The sequence below is a fragment of the Carassius auratus genome, chromosome 39 (genome assembly GCF_003368295.1).
Source record: "Carassius auratus strain Wakin chromosome 39, ASM336829v1, whole genome shotgun sequence".
Taxonomy (NCBI): domain Eukaryota; kingdom Metazoa; phylum Chordata; class Actinopteri; order Cypriniformes; family Cyprinidae; genus Carassius; species Carassius auratus.
The window spans coordinates 12,915,697-12,932,492 of NC_039281.1; the positions used below are offsets into that span (position 1 = coordinate 12,915,697).

At 37.9% G+C, this 16,796-nt stretch overlaps 1 pseudogene; it reads left to right on the forward strand.

Annotated features, from left to right (window-relative positions):
• LOC113057983 (transcription factor COE1-like) overlaps window positions 1–16,187 on the forward strand; it is a 123,056-nt pseudogene extending 106,869 nt beyond the window's left edge.
• The last annotated feature ends 609 nt before the right edge of the window (window positions 16,188–16,796 follow it).

Genomic DNA, 16,796 nt, shown 5'->3' on the forward strand with positions numbered 1-16,796 from the left:
TGTTTGTTTTTTATCATTGGTTCCAACTAGGACCTGCAGTCTTAATGCGTTGGAGGATTATGGGAAGTGCAGTTGAAATCACAGTAACTTTTTTTCTTCTACAGAAGCATATCACTTAACCTCCTCCGAGCTCATGATCGGTCTTTGCTGACAGATTTAAATTTTTCTCTATGGAAACAATTAATGCCAAATTAGCTCATGTTTATCTTCAGAGAATGCAGATCACATGGAAAACAATAGCCGTTCAACAACACACCTTTAGTCCTTGGACATGACAGGATGGCAGAGAGAGAGAGAGAGAGAGAGAGAGACAGAGAACAAAAGAAACAGAGGTAGGAAGATGGAGAGAGAGAGAGAGAGAGAGAGAGAGAGAGAGAGAGAGAGAGAGAGAGAGAGAGAGAGAGCAGGGTGATCCATCATGGTGAAGTCAGCTGTCCGGTGCTGCCTTCTCACAGGTCAGCCGATCGAAGGCACCACAGCCCTCACTTTATTACTGCCCACCCAACAATAATTGAGTCACCACCACAAGGGGGAAGAGGAAGCTTAGGCTGCATGAGTAAAGTGGGTGTAGTGTCTGTGTACCTATACATGTCCAGCCGGATGTCAACACAAAGATGGTGTTAGCAGATGGATATTACCCTGTACTTGAGGCTGTACGCATCTCTCTCACTCTTCCCATCTCTATTTCTCTCCCTTCTTCTCTCGTTCGAACACTCTCAGAGAGATATTAACAGCGTCGGGTACTGCGCCCAGCCACTCATTTCAGTACTATTGATTTTGCCCTTTATTGAGGCAATAACAGTTTGTTGACAGCACTTCTCTAAACTGCTGGACTCAATCACAGGTGAGGGCCAAGTGTGGAACACGGCAGGTTAAATTGTTTCTCTCAGTCCTTGAACAAGTGTGCTACTATGTCATCCAGACCAGCAAATTTATTACACGGTTATTGTTCAACAAGATGTTCTTTTTGTTTTTTTCTGTGATATTTTTAATAACAGGATTTTCGCATTCGTGGTACTAGTGATATTGAGTTGAGTTGAGAGTGATATGTATATTAGTATATTAGTGTATATATGTAATATTTTGTTATTTAATATTTTAAATGGGTGTTTATGTAAACTGATTAATATAATCTTAAAAATATTTTCTTTTTTATAGTAGGTTTTATATTTATATATAATATATTATATTTATATTTTATATTATATATATATTTACATATTGTATAGAGAATAATTTCAAAGAGAAAGTACTTACTGAATAGTGGAAACTGCATCCCACATTGCACCTAGCCCATATTCAGCACATCTAGGCTGCAGCTTTGTTTGGTCTCCTTCCATCTCTTCTGTAAGCGTTGTTTCCCAAATTTTCCCTGTCACTTCACATTCACCTGATCCCCATTGGCTGCCTCAACAGGGTCCAGAATTCAACCCGTGCTTCCTGGACAAATCTCCTGCTCTGAGTAATACCGCAGCTTCCTCTTTGTAAGTTGTTGGGAAATCCACAAGACTACTATAAAATATCTGAAAATGGATCTAGAAAAACTTAACCTGCACAGATTCATCCAGCATTGAAAAACTCAAAGAAAGCAAAGTTGGGAATCACCAATTTAGACAACTGTAGCAAAACCTTTAATAGTGCTTGTTCTAAAAGTCAAATTTTTGGTGGCTGCACTCCGGTGTTGTACTGTGCAGATGTGGACAGACAGGTAATTATTGACTTTCAGAGAGTAACCTTTGAGGCCCGGAGAGAATATGAATTATGCAGTGAAGCCACATTAGTTAAAGAGCACAGTGACTGATATTTATGATGGGCAGATATTGATGGAAGGAAGACACTGGGGAGGAGGTGGGAACTGGAGGGAGACTAAAGACGTTTGATTTTGCATTAGACAAGCTCGGTGGATAAGCCACCATGTTAAGCAGTACATTCAACTGAGCGAGCAAGCTCAAATCTGTGAAAGTCAAAGAAGTGTGCATCAGCTCTGTTCAAACAAATGGACATTCTGCTCTAATTCACGTGATTCACCACGTCTATGCAATACTATGGTCACTTCCACTCAATGCACTCTTGCATGAATCACAGTTTACCTCATGCAAAGGTAATTAACACATATGTACCTTTTAAAACTTGCTGCAGTTGCACACTTAAAAATGCATGTAAACATATTAGCTGTCATACGTTATAACACCACAAACCATCATTTTGACAAATCTTATGCTGACAGCAACTCTGTCATGAGGCTGCCATACATTTACGATTATTAAGGTAAAAATGGTTTTCTATCAGATTAAATCCTGACACATTGTTCTGGGAACCGTCACAGCTGTATTGACTCACCGTTTGAGTATCTTATCTCTTACATCAGCGACAAATGGTGTGTTTGAAACTGAAGATTAGATTATTGTCAGGATAGGGAAAGGCTCACTATATGATAGCCCTCATTCATCAAAATGGATTGCAGCTTTGGTGGGTATAAACAGCATGACATTACACACCAGTGTGGTCTCTGTTTGAGCCTCGCATTTGCAGCTATTGAAAACGGATAGAGGCATATGAGTTTGTGTGGTTAGCTTGCACAGATTATATGTACATCCCACTTGGATTGGGTTTGCTCTTGGTGCACCCTATATATAGTATGGGCTGTTCTTGTATTGTAGTTTTTAGTTTTTGAATGCTTGTAGTAAGGGTGTCAGTTTAATTTCTAATGCATGATTAATAATATTAATAGTAATGATTAACAATATTTATTATCAGTATTAATATGTGCTATATTTTTTTATATCTACTTACCAAAATGAAAAAAATGTGGTTAGTTTTCCTACCATAAGCATAATTAAAATAACTTTTTCAAAATGTTACTTTTTTATCTTGACAGTGTATTTTTAAATTATATTATATGGATAATATGGAAATAAAATAAAAGTACATTGACTCCTGAAGCCACTGGTTTAAATTATCGACTGCTTTACTAATCTACTACAATCCAATGTCTTAAAGTAATCTTCTTTATGGGCATTTCCCCAAAATTTGCATATCGTATAATTAATTTAATTGAGATTTGAAGGACTGAAGGACTTATTAAATATATTTATTTTGTTACTGCACAGCACAGAGTGTGAGGGACCTCAGTTAAGCTAATAAAACCAGAACCTCCACAAGACCAGCAGTCCATGAGGTCAGGAAAGCAGAGCAGGAAGCATGACATCATCACTGCTCTCGGTTCCGCATGAGCGACGACGGTGACCCCACTGGTATTAATGCTCTAATAGAACATTAGGAGATGATAAAATTGCAAATGAACAAGCACTGGAATAAATTTGTCATGTTTTCACAGGCCTGGCTTCCTTGCAAATGTGCAGACGCCATTGCCTTAACATTCCAGATGTGACCCGGGCCTTATTTCATTTTTCCAGCAGTCCCCTTCCTAATGAATGTATATCATATTACCAGCCACCATAATTTACACACAGGAACAGATTCAATGTCCGGCACACATTAATGTGGAGGCTGGCCCTAACTGTGCTGCGCTGTGGGCTATTTGATATTACATTCTTCGAAACACCATGTCCGGGGTTGTTTGGCTGCACGCATTCACATATATACGTGCTTATGTATTACTATGAATGTATATATACATCTCAGCTTTCACGATGATGGAAAACAAAGCTGGAAAACACCTGTCAGGGTGCTAAAGACACTCCTAATGGGTCAAAACAGAGATCAGGTCCTCATAGCTCGCGGCCGTATTGAAGGAGCAGAGAAGGGGGGAGGACTGAGCACGGGTTATGATGGCTCTGACTGATAGACAGCTACACAGACACGCAGATCCAAGATCAGGTTTCTTTCCTGTTTACCGCTCCTGGCTCCCTGCTCGACCCTTACTGGAAGCCCTGCTACTCGCCCAGGAAATGGGCTCTGCTTCCAGACACAGGGCCACCACACACGGCCTGTGCTAATAGCATTTATTTATTTGTCTGGACAAACATTTGGCCCTTTCCTTATTGCATTCGCCCTGTCAACAGATCTCTCCCCATCCCCCAATATCATAATGACGGGAGATCGATAGGTAAGAACGAGATCTTCTAACAAAGGAGAGAGAGAGTGAAAGGGAGAGAAGTAAAGGAGAGTGTGAGAGGTTTATTGGATAAATGACACAGTGCCGGTGCAGCAGGGGACCAAGCCAGGCACTAATGCTTCCCATCCCTTATGTTCTTCCACCATCTTGCAAAGAAGAGGGTAAAGGAGAAGCGAGCCCATCGGAGTCACACATCCATACTAAAGCACCACTTTAGGCCTCCCCAGGCTCCCGCGCTTCTCCCAATCACTCAGCCCAAGCCCGGGCGAACAGAGTCGGGTGCCTCCCCCGCGAAGCACCCCTAACGAGGGGTTAACGCAGTGCCAGAGTTCCCATTATTGAGTGAATTTAGCACCTTGGACAGCGCACTAAAAATCTTTATTGCTTTGCTGACCCCCTCGTCATGTTCGTGTCCGTGTGTTGCATCTGGGGCCTCTGAGGGGGAGGTGGAGGGGACTGATTGAAAGACAATATGTCGGCTGGCAGGCAGGCACACATGCTCGGGGGCTTGTTTGCAGCAAGGGTTACACGCCGAGGGTGAGAACAATTTTCTGGTTGTCGCACTGCGAGCTTATTTCCTCAGCACCAGCACATTAACTTTTAAAAAGGGTTCCAGTGGAGCTTCAGGGTAAAAAAAAAAAAAATGAAGAGGAGGAGACGGCTCAGAAGAAAGGAAATGAATACACAGTGTAAAGAACACTGTAAATAAATGTTTAATGTGTGAAAAGGATGGTAATAAATAGGGTTCCAGTTATGAAAGTGAAAGTTGTTTACCTGGAAGGAAAATAGCATTACTGTTACCATGCCTCCTGCGGAGCAGTCGTTTGCATGTACTAACATGCATGTATTTGCTTTAGATGTGTTTGAATTCATGTTTTATACATGAAATCGGTGGCAGAACTGTTGGTAGGAAGAGCTAGGTAAAGTGCGGGGCTGGTAAGGTGTTTTCTAAGATGTATACTCTCTGCAAATTGTAGGGGAGTTTTGGTCAAGGATATTGGCTAGCAATTCAAAGGTTGCATGTTCAAACCCTGTCGGGCGATCTATGAACTGTAGAGCCCTGTTAGCATTTTTCCCTTTAGCAAAGCACTTAACCCGATATTGCTCTAAAGGAACTGATCCTGTAATTGTACTATAAGTTTGTTTATATGTAACCAAACAGACTAGGAAAATGTGTGGACTTAAATAAAAAAATACCTTTGCTTTCTAAACATTCTTAAAATTCTTAATTTCATAAAATGTTGCATGTGATATTAAGAATTGCTTTTAGAAAATGTCTTGAAATACTTTTCACCATTTTATCAATTAAATTATCAGTTATCAAGTAAATTAATATAGTGATCAAGATCATGTTTTGTGAATTTGACATCAAAATTGACATGGAAATCTAAAGTGACAAATTTTATATTTTCTGTTATATAGGAGGTGATTCTGAAGAGGGCAGCAGACCTGGTGGAAGCTCTGTATGGGATGCCACACAATAATCAGGTGAGATTCAAGTGAGCACAATGAAACATCATACCATAAACACTGAGACCAACAGGGCCTCATTCACTATCCATGCAAAAAATGTATTTTTAATTTGCTATAACATTTTGTAATTTTTAGAAATCACATTCTAAAATTCTCAGAAATCAGTCATTTAAAATAATTTTTTTTTATAACTCGACAAAGTATAAGTTAAATATAAGGTGAAATAAAATAAAAACAATTAAAATAATATAAAATAAGATATTGTTTCACACCCTCTCGGACAAGAATGGATTGTGCACAAGAGAGAGTGCAAACTGTATTATTAGTAGGAAAAAAAAGAAGAAAAAAAAGCCCATTGTGTCATAGGATCAGTGTAAATAATACCATTTTCCACACTTATATGGTTTAATTGAACAGCACAGTTAAGCATTTGCTCCAAGTTAAGGCCATTTTAGAGCTTTAAGACCATAGAATTGTTCTCTAATAATCACTAACATATTCCCTCAACATAAATCCCCCAGTGTAATTCGTCCAGAGCTCTCTCGTTGGTTTGAAGGACCACAAGGGCATCTTCAATGTTAGATCGGTTATGAACTGTGAGTGAGGGTGTATGCTCATCGATTGCAGAGCTAAGCATGAGTGCAGTGATGCTGAATTATTTAGGGTGGGCAGTGGATGGAGCATGACTTCAGTCATCACCCACTCAAAGAGCTCTCTCTCAGGAACCCCTGTCCCCCTAACCTCCACTCTGTCCTGTTGTCTTAATGAGGGTTAATTTGTGACATTCATTTTCCATCAGAATGTGCAGCCCCCGTTCTCCAGCCACCAAAACTAGAGATTTCTGCTCTAGCTGAACTGACTAGCAGATAAACACATCTTTAATGATTATACTTCTAGATATTGTTCTTTTAGTATTTAGAATATATTGATTTGTATGATCATATTCGACTAGGTGTGTTTATCTGGCAACTCATACTGTTGGTTGCCCGTACTTAGATATAATTATTTTAAGACGATGTTCAGAATACTAAACAATAAGGTGCAGTGGGTATTTGGGGATTTTAAATTGTTGTTAAAAATCAACTGTTATTTTTGATTATTTATTGACTGATTGGTTGATTGCATTGATTGTATTTTATTGTGTTATGATTAATTATTTAGTCAAACTGTTATTATTTATACTGTATGATTATTTGAAAGGGAGTGTTTTGTTGTTGTTGTTGTTGTTGTTGTTGTTGTTTTCAGGCAGTTGGCTTATTAGTATCCTTATAATCATTAGATTGGTCCATTTCTGTGTTGATCCTGATAGGAGATCATTCTGAAAAGAGCCGCAGATATCGCAGAGGCACTCTACAACGTCCCACGTGGACACAACCAGCTGCCAGGTCTGGCCAACAGCTCCGTCCACGCTGGCATGATGGGAGTCAACTCCTTCCACAGCCAGCTCGCTGTCAATGTCTCCGAGTCCACACAAGGAGCCAATCAGGGTGAGCAGAGACGCCATCAATCTTAAACCACAATATATTTTGGCCATTCACAAAAAAAGTCATTTACTTTGAGTGTTTGTGTGTGTGTGCAAAGAGAGATATTAAGGATGAATTCACTTTTACACATGTTATTATAGTGTAAACACCTGCAATTTATTTTCTAACCACTCTCAGTTGTTTAACCAGGTGCTAAATGCGTTGAAATATTGCTGCAATGTATTTAATGAATTATTGTCAATCTTTCCAATTGACTCCTTTTTGTGTGAGAGTGTTTCTGGGTAGTCCCAGTAAAGTGTGCGGGTGCGCGGTATTCAGTAGTCTGCTACGTCCTTCAAACCTTAGGCAAGTGGGTGAAAAGTAGCGAGATAGACATCATGCAGACAGATACAAGCATTCAGCAATGCTCCCTGAACCTCCAGGCTCCTTTACCTCAGCATTCCTTGGCCTCTGTGACAGTGAATGATTTGTGTTAAGTCAGCAGTAATGTATCAGTCGTCGGATGAAAGGGAGAATGAATAGTAAGCAGAGCAGAGATGAGCGCTGCCTTTGTACAAGACAGCGGGGACTCCTGGAGCGAGAACTTCCTGCTGCTTTCACCCATGTCAGCGTTTAATGTCCTGATGTATATTTATAGTCCATATCCTCCTCCTGTCCTATCTGCCTCTGTATGCCACTGACATACCCCAAAATGAGATTTCTATTATCATTCATTCACTGTCATGTCATTCCGGATGTGTATGACTTTATTCCTACTGTGTAAGAAAAAAGGAGAAGTTTAGTAGAATGCTCAAGGTGCTCTTTTCCATACAATGAAAATCAATGGTGACCAGGAGTTGATTCTGTTGGTTTCTAAATGTATGTTTTCTTTCTTTTCCTTATTACTATGCGTGTGTTTTTCAGGTTTCAGTCGAAACACAAGCAGTGTGTCCCCTCACGGTTATGTACCCAGCACGACCCCCAGCAGAGTAGCTACAGTACCGTCTCTACCAATATGAACGGATACGGCAACACAGGCATGACCACGCTGGGAGGCTCGCCCAACTTCCTCAATGGCTCTGCTGCCAACTCTCCTTATGCCAGTGAGTACTGATCCTCGCTATGTCTGTTTATCTAGAAAAATAAAAAATTTACATATTTTTCACTTGGTCTTCACAGGAATAAGTTACATTTTAAAATATATCTAAATAGAAAACAGTTATTTTTATGTGTGACAATATTTCACAACTTTACTGTTATTAATGAGTTTTTGACCAAATAAATGCAGTGTTGGTGAGCTTTCTTACTGTCCCCAAACATTTGAACTGTAGTGCATGAATGTCTGAAGGGTAATTGCATGCTAAACATAAACTGTAGTAAAATTAATGCATCTTACACATGCATCATATTTCGCCTAGACCACCAAGTAAGGTAGTATTGCCACTGTGTGTGTGTGTGTGTGTTTAAAATCAGAAATAAAACCCCGGCCACTCTTTTTCTACCGTCATGATCAGGCGCTGTCTATAATGCTTAGCCATTCGTATAACACCAATCTTCTCACACGGCTTCTAAATTAAAGCGTCTTAATTAAATCAATAAACTAATTGCAGGAGAAGCAATTCAACTTCGGTACTTTGATTCCATGTTGTTAACAGGTTAACTGACTCTACACTGACACTTTCAATCAATGCGAGAGAGCAGACTTTGTGGGCTCCAATTTTCATTAATTGATTAGTTAGGCCTTCATAAATGGATTATGACACTATCAGGAGAATTTACTCGGGGAAGTGCCATAAAATTTAAGTGCAGAATAATAACAACAATAAAGGTAGAGCAGGATATAAGAGAGCAGCTGAAATACGACAGGAGTAATTGTAAAATCGTTGAAGGGGAAAATGCTCTTAGGGTATTAATAGACAAAAGGAGAGGCGGTAGAGATGGGACAGGGGAGGGACCTGTGCTAATGTTGTTCTGAGAGGAGCAGAAAGTGCATCTGTGGAGCTCAAAGACTGTGAACCTCCAGTAAAGGAATACTATAAAAAGAAATGATAACATAAACATATCATTACCACCTATCATTTTATTAAAAAAATAAATTAATTAATTAAAATCTTGTTCTTCAGGTATACTCTGATCTACCCTAAACTGTTTCCCTCTCTCGTTCATTCCCATCCCTCAGTTGTTCCTTCCAGTCCCACCATGGCCTCCTCCACCAGTCTTCCCTCCAACTGCAGCAGTTCCTCAGGCATCTTCTCTTTCTCTCCGGCCAACATGGTGTCTGCAGTCAAACAGAAGAGCGCTTTTGCTCCCGTCGTGCGGCCCCAGGCCTCGCCGCCCCCCACCTGCAGCAGTGCCAATGGAAACGGCCTCCAAGGTGAGTGGAACAGCAGAATGAACAGCTTGACCTCTCCAAGAAATGACAAGCACAAATATAAACATTTGGTTAAAATCTGTTAACTTAAAAATATACTGCAAATTTATATTTACGTTGTGTGTGTGTGTGTGTTTAGGATCAGTAACCAGTTTTTCTTTTTTTTTTTTTCTTTTTTTTTGAAAAAGAAGTCTCACCAAGGCTGCATTTATTTGATCAAAAATACAGTAAAACTATAATAGTGTGAAATACTTTTCTACTGTAATGTATTTAAAAATTTTTATTTAATATTGTGATAGCAAAGCTGAATTTTTAGCAGCCATTACTCAAGTCTTTAGTGTCACATGATCCTTCAGAAATAATTCTAATATAACAATTACTGTGCTACTTGATATTTTGGTGGAAACCGTGATACTTTTTTCAGGAATCTTTGATGAATAGTGAGATCAAAACAGCAGCGTTTTTTTTTTGCAACTGTGTAAAAGTCTGTACTTTCACTTTTGATCAAAATAATGTGTCCTTGCTGAAAAAAAAGGATTAACTTTTTTAAATAAAATCCTACTGACACCAAACTTGTAAACGATAGTGTATGTATGTATGTGTGTGTGTATAAAGATTCTGCTTTGCAGTGTTGTTTCTAAGTGCTCTGTTATTAAACCAATAGAGCTGACTCCAAAATAACAATGAAGTAATTATGTTGCCTTCAAAGACACATCGTTTTCACCAACTTTTTTGCAAAGTCTTCCATGCAGAGCACTGTTTGTGTGACGCAAGGAATCAGTGGCTATGTAAAGTTTTCCAAGTAATCACTTATGAGGTCCCATTCCAGTTGAAAGGCAGCTGTCTATGTAGGCAATTGGCAGTGTTGCAACTCACTTGTTTTGAAACAGAGCTGGAGTGTCGGAAATACATCCTTCTAACATTTAGACAGCTGTCAGTTTGTCCTAACTTGCGGTAATCTGTTTTTACATTTGCCTCTCTGACCCAATTCCTCTTTTTGCACATATAAAATAACTCTCTCTCTTTGTTTCCTTCATCTTTCTTCCCCTTCCCCTGCTTTCTCACTCTGCTTCCAGTAGATCAATCTTTTGTGGACTCTAGCAAGTACTCCACCGCCAACTCCCTGCAGGGACTGGCCTTCTCCTGAAGTATGTTACACCTGTCTCACACTCTTTCGTCATCATCCTCTCTTTCTATCCATTAAGCCATCCGTCAGCATGACTGTCAGATCATCCTCCCTCGTTCTCCCCACTTCTGCTCAGTCAGTGGGGGGCTGCTGTGCGTCTCGAAGAGCATGCCATATGAGTTTTATTTCCTGCCTGACTTCCTGTTTCCTGGGTCAAGTCCTCCTCAGAGTTCACTTGTGGCTGTGAGGTGTAGAATACAAGGATTTAGTCGTAACTAACTATAAGCTAGTTAACATCCAACAATTTAAAAAATCTAAATTATTAAGAGATGTATGGAAATGATGTTTATACCCCAAAATATTTAGGACTATTAAAATTTTCTACATTGTGACATTATTTTCACGATTTAAGCACATTTTCCCCATAACTTCTCATTATCCTTATTGTAATATGGAAAAATTCTCATTACTGTAATAAAGTAATACATTTTTATTATAATTATTAAAATCAGCCCGAAATAACATACAATTAAGTTAAATTAAATAAATAATGCTGTAAAAAATATGTGTATGTATTATGTACTGATAATTGTAAACAATTTATTATATGCTCATAAAAATGACACAGTGTAATTAAAATCTTAATGGTCCTAGTTTGTATTTTTCATTCAGATTTTATTATTAACATTATTATAAAAAAGAAAAAAGAAAAAGAAAAATTCGCCAAACTGTAGCAGGCTACATAAAACCACTTGTGTGACATCTATAAAGACATATGTTCACTGTTATCTGACACAAAGCCATGATCAGTATCCTCTGGTTTATAACAATTACCCTACTGGACATTTGGCCCTGTGTGTTGATTTGAAATATCTAGGCATCCACAGTGAGACAATATTAAAGTAATTGAACATTTGAGGCAGACATCTCTTATCTGCGAGCGTGGAGTGCTTCCTCTCCATATGTTGATATGCACTCAGCACTCAGACCCGATGAATGATTGTCGGTCACCACTCATTTTTTATTTTTTATTTTTTTTGTCCATTCCAAATGAGGAAGAGACACTCAGGAAATAACCCAGGAATTAGAGATGAGGGACCAGAGAGAGGAAATCAATAGGAAGCCAATATGCCACATGAAAAATCTGGTGCGGTGATGTGGCCTGCTGAAAGTGGGAGAGAAACCAAGCTCAGTGCTCATGGGACTTGCTTCCTCTTGGCTAATAATGAATAGAAGTGAATGCTGTTTAATGTTTGAGAACAAAAATTATTTATATAAGCTCAAGCTATTTATTTTTAAGTGTTGGCAAGCGAGTTCATTTGGGTCAGGCTATGTATACACTGCATGCACTTCTTATTAGCATAGCTGTTTGTAATTTGTCTCGTAAAAATGATGTCTGCATAAATGTGCGTCAGTCCTCATAGGCACATGAAGTAAACACTCAGTTGCTCGACCAAAACACAGGCGAAAAGCTACAGTCAAATAACAAACTGCTTTAAATGACCTGTTTTTATTCAAGTCAAATATATTATTTAATATGACTGGATTACAGCAATGGAAGTCATTTTTAAGCGTAAAAATAACTCCAACTAAATTTGTCCTCTACGCTCTTCATGTAAATGCAAAATCCTTCAGACTGTAAGAATATCCTGAACGTCTTCTCCGAACCCATGGAGCTTTGTCCTCATGGGAGAGAAGCATTAGCTAATGCGTTGCGAAGCTGTCCTATAGTGTTATTACTAATTGGATTGATGAATTGTTCATATAATGGCTCCCTGATGGGGAGACTGATACAGCCTGTAAAGCAAGTCACTATTTATCCCGACAATGACTCCAATTAAACACGGACGACCTGCAACCTTAGGTGGATCATACGGAATAAAGATTATTCCTCACCCACTTGCAGGGAATTGTACATCCTTCAGTGTGATCGAAAGCTCCGGGAATTATGGGATATATTACTGTGTTCGTTTAGTCTCTCCATCCCTCCGTCAGCTGATTGAAGCCATATTTCTACTCTGTTGTTTGGATGTGATCCATTAGCATTGTCTTTAGTTAACACTTTCATTTCTATGCATAGATTTCCTTCAAAACAGTTTAAAAACTATAAAAAAAAATTGTTAACAAAAACTAGCTATTAGCTAGCATTATTTTGCAACTAACAGAATTAAGTTTGATCATTTGAAGTGCTGAACCAACAAGAAAACTGAAATAAAACTAAAATCGCATCTAATTAGTAATATTTAGAAATTACAAAAGCACATATAATAACCAAAAATTAAACTAAAATTAAAATTAAAACTGAAAATATAAAAATAAAAGCTACTTGAAATCTTTATAAAACGTTTATTTAAAAAAAAATCTAAAATATCACTGAACTGTATTGATTTTCAAATGTATAATGGCAAGTCATCACAAAACAATACAACATTTCTTTCTCTCTTTGTGCAAGGTTGACTGTTGTCTTATTTGTTCATATCATTTGAGTAGGACATGCTTTCAGATGCTTTTCTTTTGGTTTTGTTGCATGACGGATGAAACCAAACAACCCCATGTCTCACTTTCCTTCTCTCTCTTTTTTCACGACTATAGCGATCCCAGGGATGATTGTTCCTCCCATGTAGGGGCTCCTGGGCCGCTGAAGAGACACATTTGATTTCAGCTCTCATTGGAGAATCTACGCTCTGAGCTGAAGGCAATTTCTGGTGGAGGAGACATGAAAACTGAACTTTTAAAACTCAGGCCTTTTAACAAAGGAATCTCATTTTATGGGAAGAAAGCGAATGTTTGCTTTTGTTTTTAAGCTCATTTCTGGACTGCTCTACTGAAGGACTTTTCTTCCCCCCGTGTTTTGCCCATGCAGAAAGGAGAGATGGATCTCCTTTTTATTCATTGGCTTTTTTGATGAATTTGATGAATTTTACAGACTGTATCAAACAAACACGACACTTTAGGAGCGGGTGCATCCCTAATGTTTCTGAGGGCAGTTACAGGCAACAGCACAGATCTCTGTTAATACTGAGCAGTTTTATATGAACAGACACATTCGTGAAAAATTAAATGAGAATATTTAGGCCAACTGTTTGAATAGAGAGAAGAAGAAGGGGAGGGTGTTTTTTTTTTGTCCCAGAGTGAAGCCAACCAATAGTTTGCCATAATGCCGTTTGTTTTCATACAAAGTGAAATTGTAGCACCAAACTCACTTCCCCATTGTTGTTTTCTTTTTTTGTTTTTATAACGAAGCATCTGGGTACCAGCCGGTTTGAATAGCTATGATGTAGGAAAGTTATTTAAGAGTTAAGAAATGCTGTCATGCTGCAATTTTTTAATGTCCAGATTCATCCTCAAAGGGAAGGATAAGCGTCCCTGTTTCCACAACAAATCAGTATTTATGTTCATGCAAATATTTGCTGCTAAATAGAGCATAGATATGAAGTAAACAGATGGATTGAAGGAAAGAGCCCTCAGTTGCAATGCCATTTAATATATTTTTTTTTTTTTTTACTTTGCATTTTATGTGTGCTCAAGGAATGTGAGGAGTTGTTTTTGCTTTGCCTATGGAAAATGAAACTGTGATGTATCAATTTGAATGTGTTTGGCTTGTTGTGTTTGCTAGTGAAGGATATAGGTTAAATGAAGTATACAGTTTCAGAGCCGACTGTTAAAACAACCCTTTTTCCCCTTTTTGTGTGTTTCTTTGGCTTCTTTTGGGGGACATGACTTGAATTAGCAAAGAATGTTCATGTTTAGACAGCACTGTATGAAAAATGCTTTCCAAATGTGTCAAACACCTAACATACAGCAGTTTGATTGGCTCACTTTGATAGTCGTCTATTTTTGTACATATACTTTCTGTTGCCAAAATCTTTGTTTCATTTGTATTTATCTCAGAATGGCTTAAGGCAGCTCATAATAAAACTGATGTTCAGTTCATTGCATAAATTACATAAAATCTCACAACTTTAGCAAACACAAGTAATGGATTCTAGACAAAAAGAGGGGAGTCTCTGTAAAATATCCATATAAATAATGTATGTATATCCAGATTTTGTATATTGCTTTTCTCCCCAAATTAAGTTTGCTTGTGTAAGGTTTGTCGTGATTGTTTGTCCATCTGTTCACTTTCATCACCGGCATTGTCTTTATTGTTGATGTTTTTGTTTGAATTTAGACCCATGTTTTGTATCATGTCAAGCTTCCAATTTTTATTTTATTATTTTTTTTTTTTTTTTGAGTTCTATTCGTAAAACGCCATTGTCTATTTCTGTATAATTTGTAAGTAATTTTTTTTTCCTTTTGAAATTGTATTATGTATGGCAAAAAAGTAGCATCTCACAGCATTTAGTTACGTAGATTAAAACAAATTATATATATATAAATATATGATGAATATATAAATATATATCTTTTCTTTGAGGCTTACAACCTGTACTATTGTAATAATATGCATGGGCTCTTCTCTGAGAGAGATGGTTTTATTTTGCGAGTCAAACCTAGAAAGACGTTTTCGATGGAAGATTTAATCTGTTTTTTTTTTTTTTTTTTTTTTTTTTTTGTCTTTCCTCTTTTATTTATCTGATTATTTATGCCTGCTTATAGATCTGTCTATTCCATTATATCTCACATATATCAGTACCAGCAGTATTGATGCCTTAACAATGCAAACCCATAAGCGTACAATCACTTGTACAGACTTTACAACCACCACTACCAGTAACAATAGTCACACAGTTCCTTAAGGGATTTCTTTCTAGAACAAAAAGCACAAATTGGTCTGTTTTACTTAAAGTGAGGAGGGTTGAATTAATTATTTGTTCTTTTTCTGTTGTTTGTATTATGAAGGAAAATGAGAAGGAACCTGAAGGATTATAAAGAGAGACTATATGATTTATATTTGATGTAATGCTAGTGTGATTGGTTGCACTTTTTCATTAATTTAAAGCAAAAGGCTGCCTTTTTTTCAGTCATTTGTCTGCTGCGTTCACAAGAGCAGGAGAAGCTCAAAGCCATATTCTACAGTGTCACCATGCGCTCTGAAGTGGATGTTCACTTTAGCTGGAGGTGCATGCGAACCTGCATGTCTTGGGTCATGCCACAGCACTTTGTAAGGTACCGCTGATGAATTTCTCACCCTGAGCAAAGTGACTCGATATCAGAGCACAATGCCTTGCCCCCGGAGCTGAGGTTCTGACTCCCAGTCTGTAATCAGCCGAATCAGCCCTCGATGATCGTCTTCAGGTCTCTTTCATGATGGTTTAAATCTTCCCTCCTGTAATGTGTATCTGAACTCTGCCACCTAACAGAAAAATTGCTTTTAATATGCTGATGTGTGAGGACTTTTTATCAGAAATGACTGACCATTCACAATGTTTGTCTTTTCCATATGTGGCTGTTATGCCATGGTTACTTTGTTAGGACTCCTTATAAAATGACTAGCATTTGAAAGGACACAAGACTCGAACCAAAAAAGCTGGTCTCCTTTTTTTCCTGCCTCCTATTCTTGTGTTTGTTTGTTACAGAGTTTTTTTTTTTTTTTTGACTGGATACACACTGAACCGTTCTATTGATAGGAAAACTCAAGACAAAAACTACTGTATAGATTGTTATCATTTTTGATGAAAGCTGTAAAATAACTTTTCAAAGTTCACGATATTAAATTAAAGTTACTTCTTGTCAGTGATTTTCTTTTTTTTTTTTTTTTTTGAGTGTCTTTTGTCTTGCTTGAGCCTTTCTTCCAAAAGCAGGTGTTTGGGGGCATGTTAGGAAAATAGATGATACAAAAGTATCCCAGCATGTTATTTTTGTGCCATCTTATTGCCAACAGATGTCTGATTATTCGTTATCTCCGGGGAATGATCTCTCCTTGGGCCCAGCCCACTTTTTTTCTACCCCAACCCGCCAATTCCCTCAAAAAAGTAGCACATTTTAATTAGCCCCATTCATTAAATTATTATATACCTGATGGCGTAATGAATGTGGGAATGTCGCAAACAGGATAATGATGGGCTCCTCAACTTATTAATTGAACTGCGCGTTGCATTTAATTGACTCATCATTTGCATTTACGGTCATCAGCAAAAATTTATTTCTTCCTTTTTTTAGATTGCATGTTTAATTTAAAATGCTCTTGATCTGATTAGCTTGTAAAAGTCACTGGCAAGATTCTGCTGACCCAACTGCATGAGGGCGAACTCCACCACAGCTTAAAAGAGAGCTTCACCTGACCCTGAAACATTAGTGAAATGCAAGTTTGAATCGTTAATATCTTGAGTCATTCAATTCAAA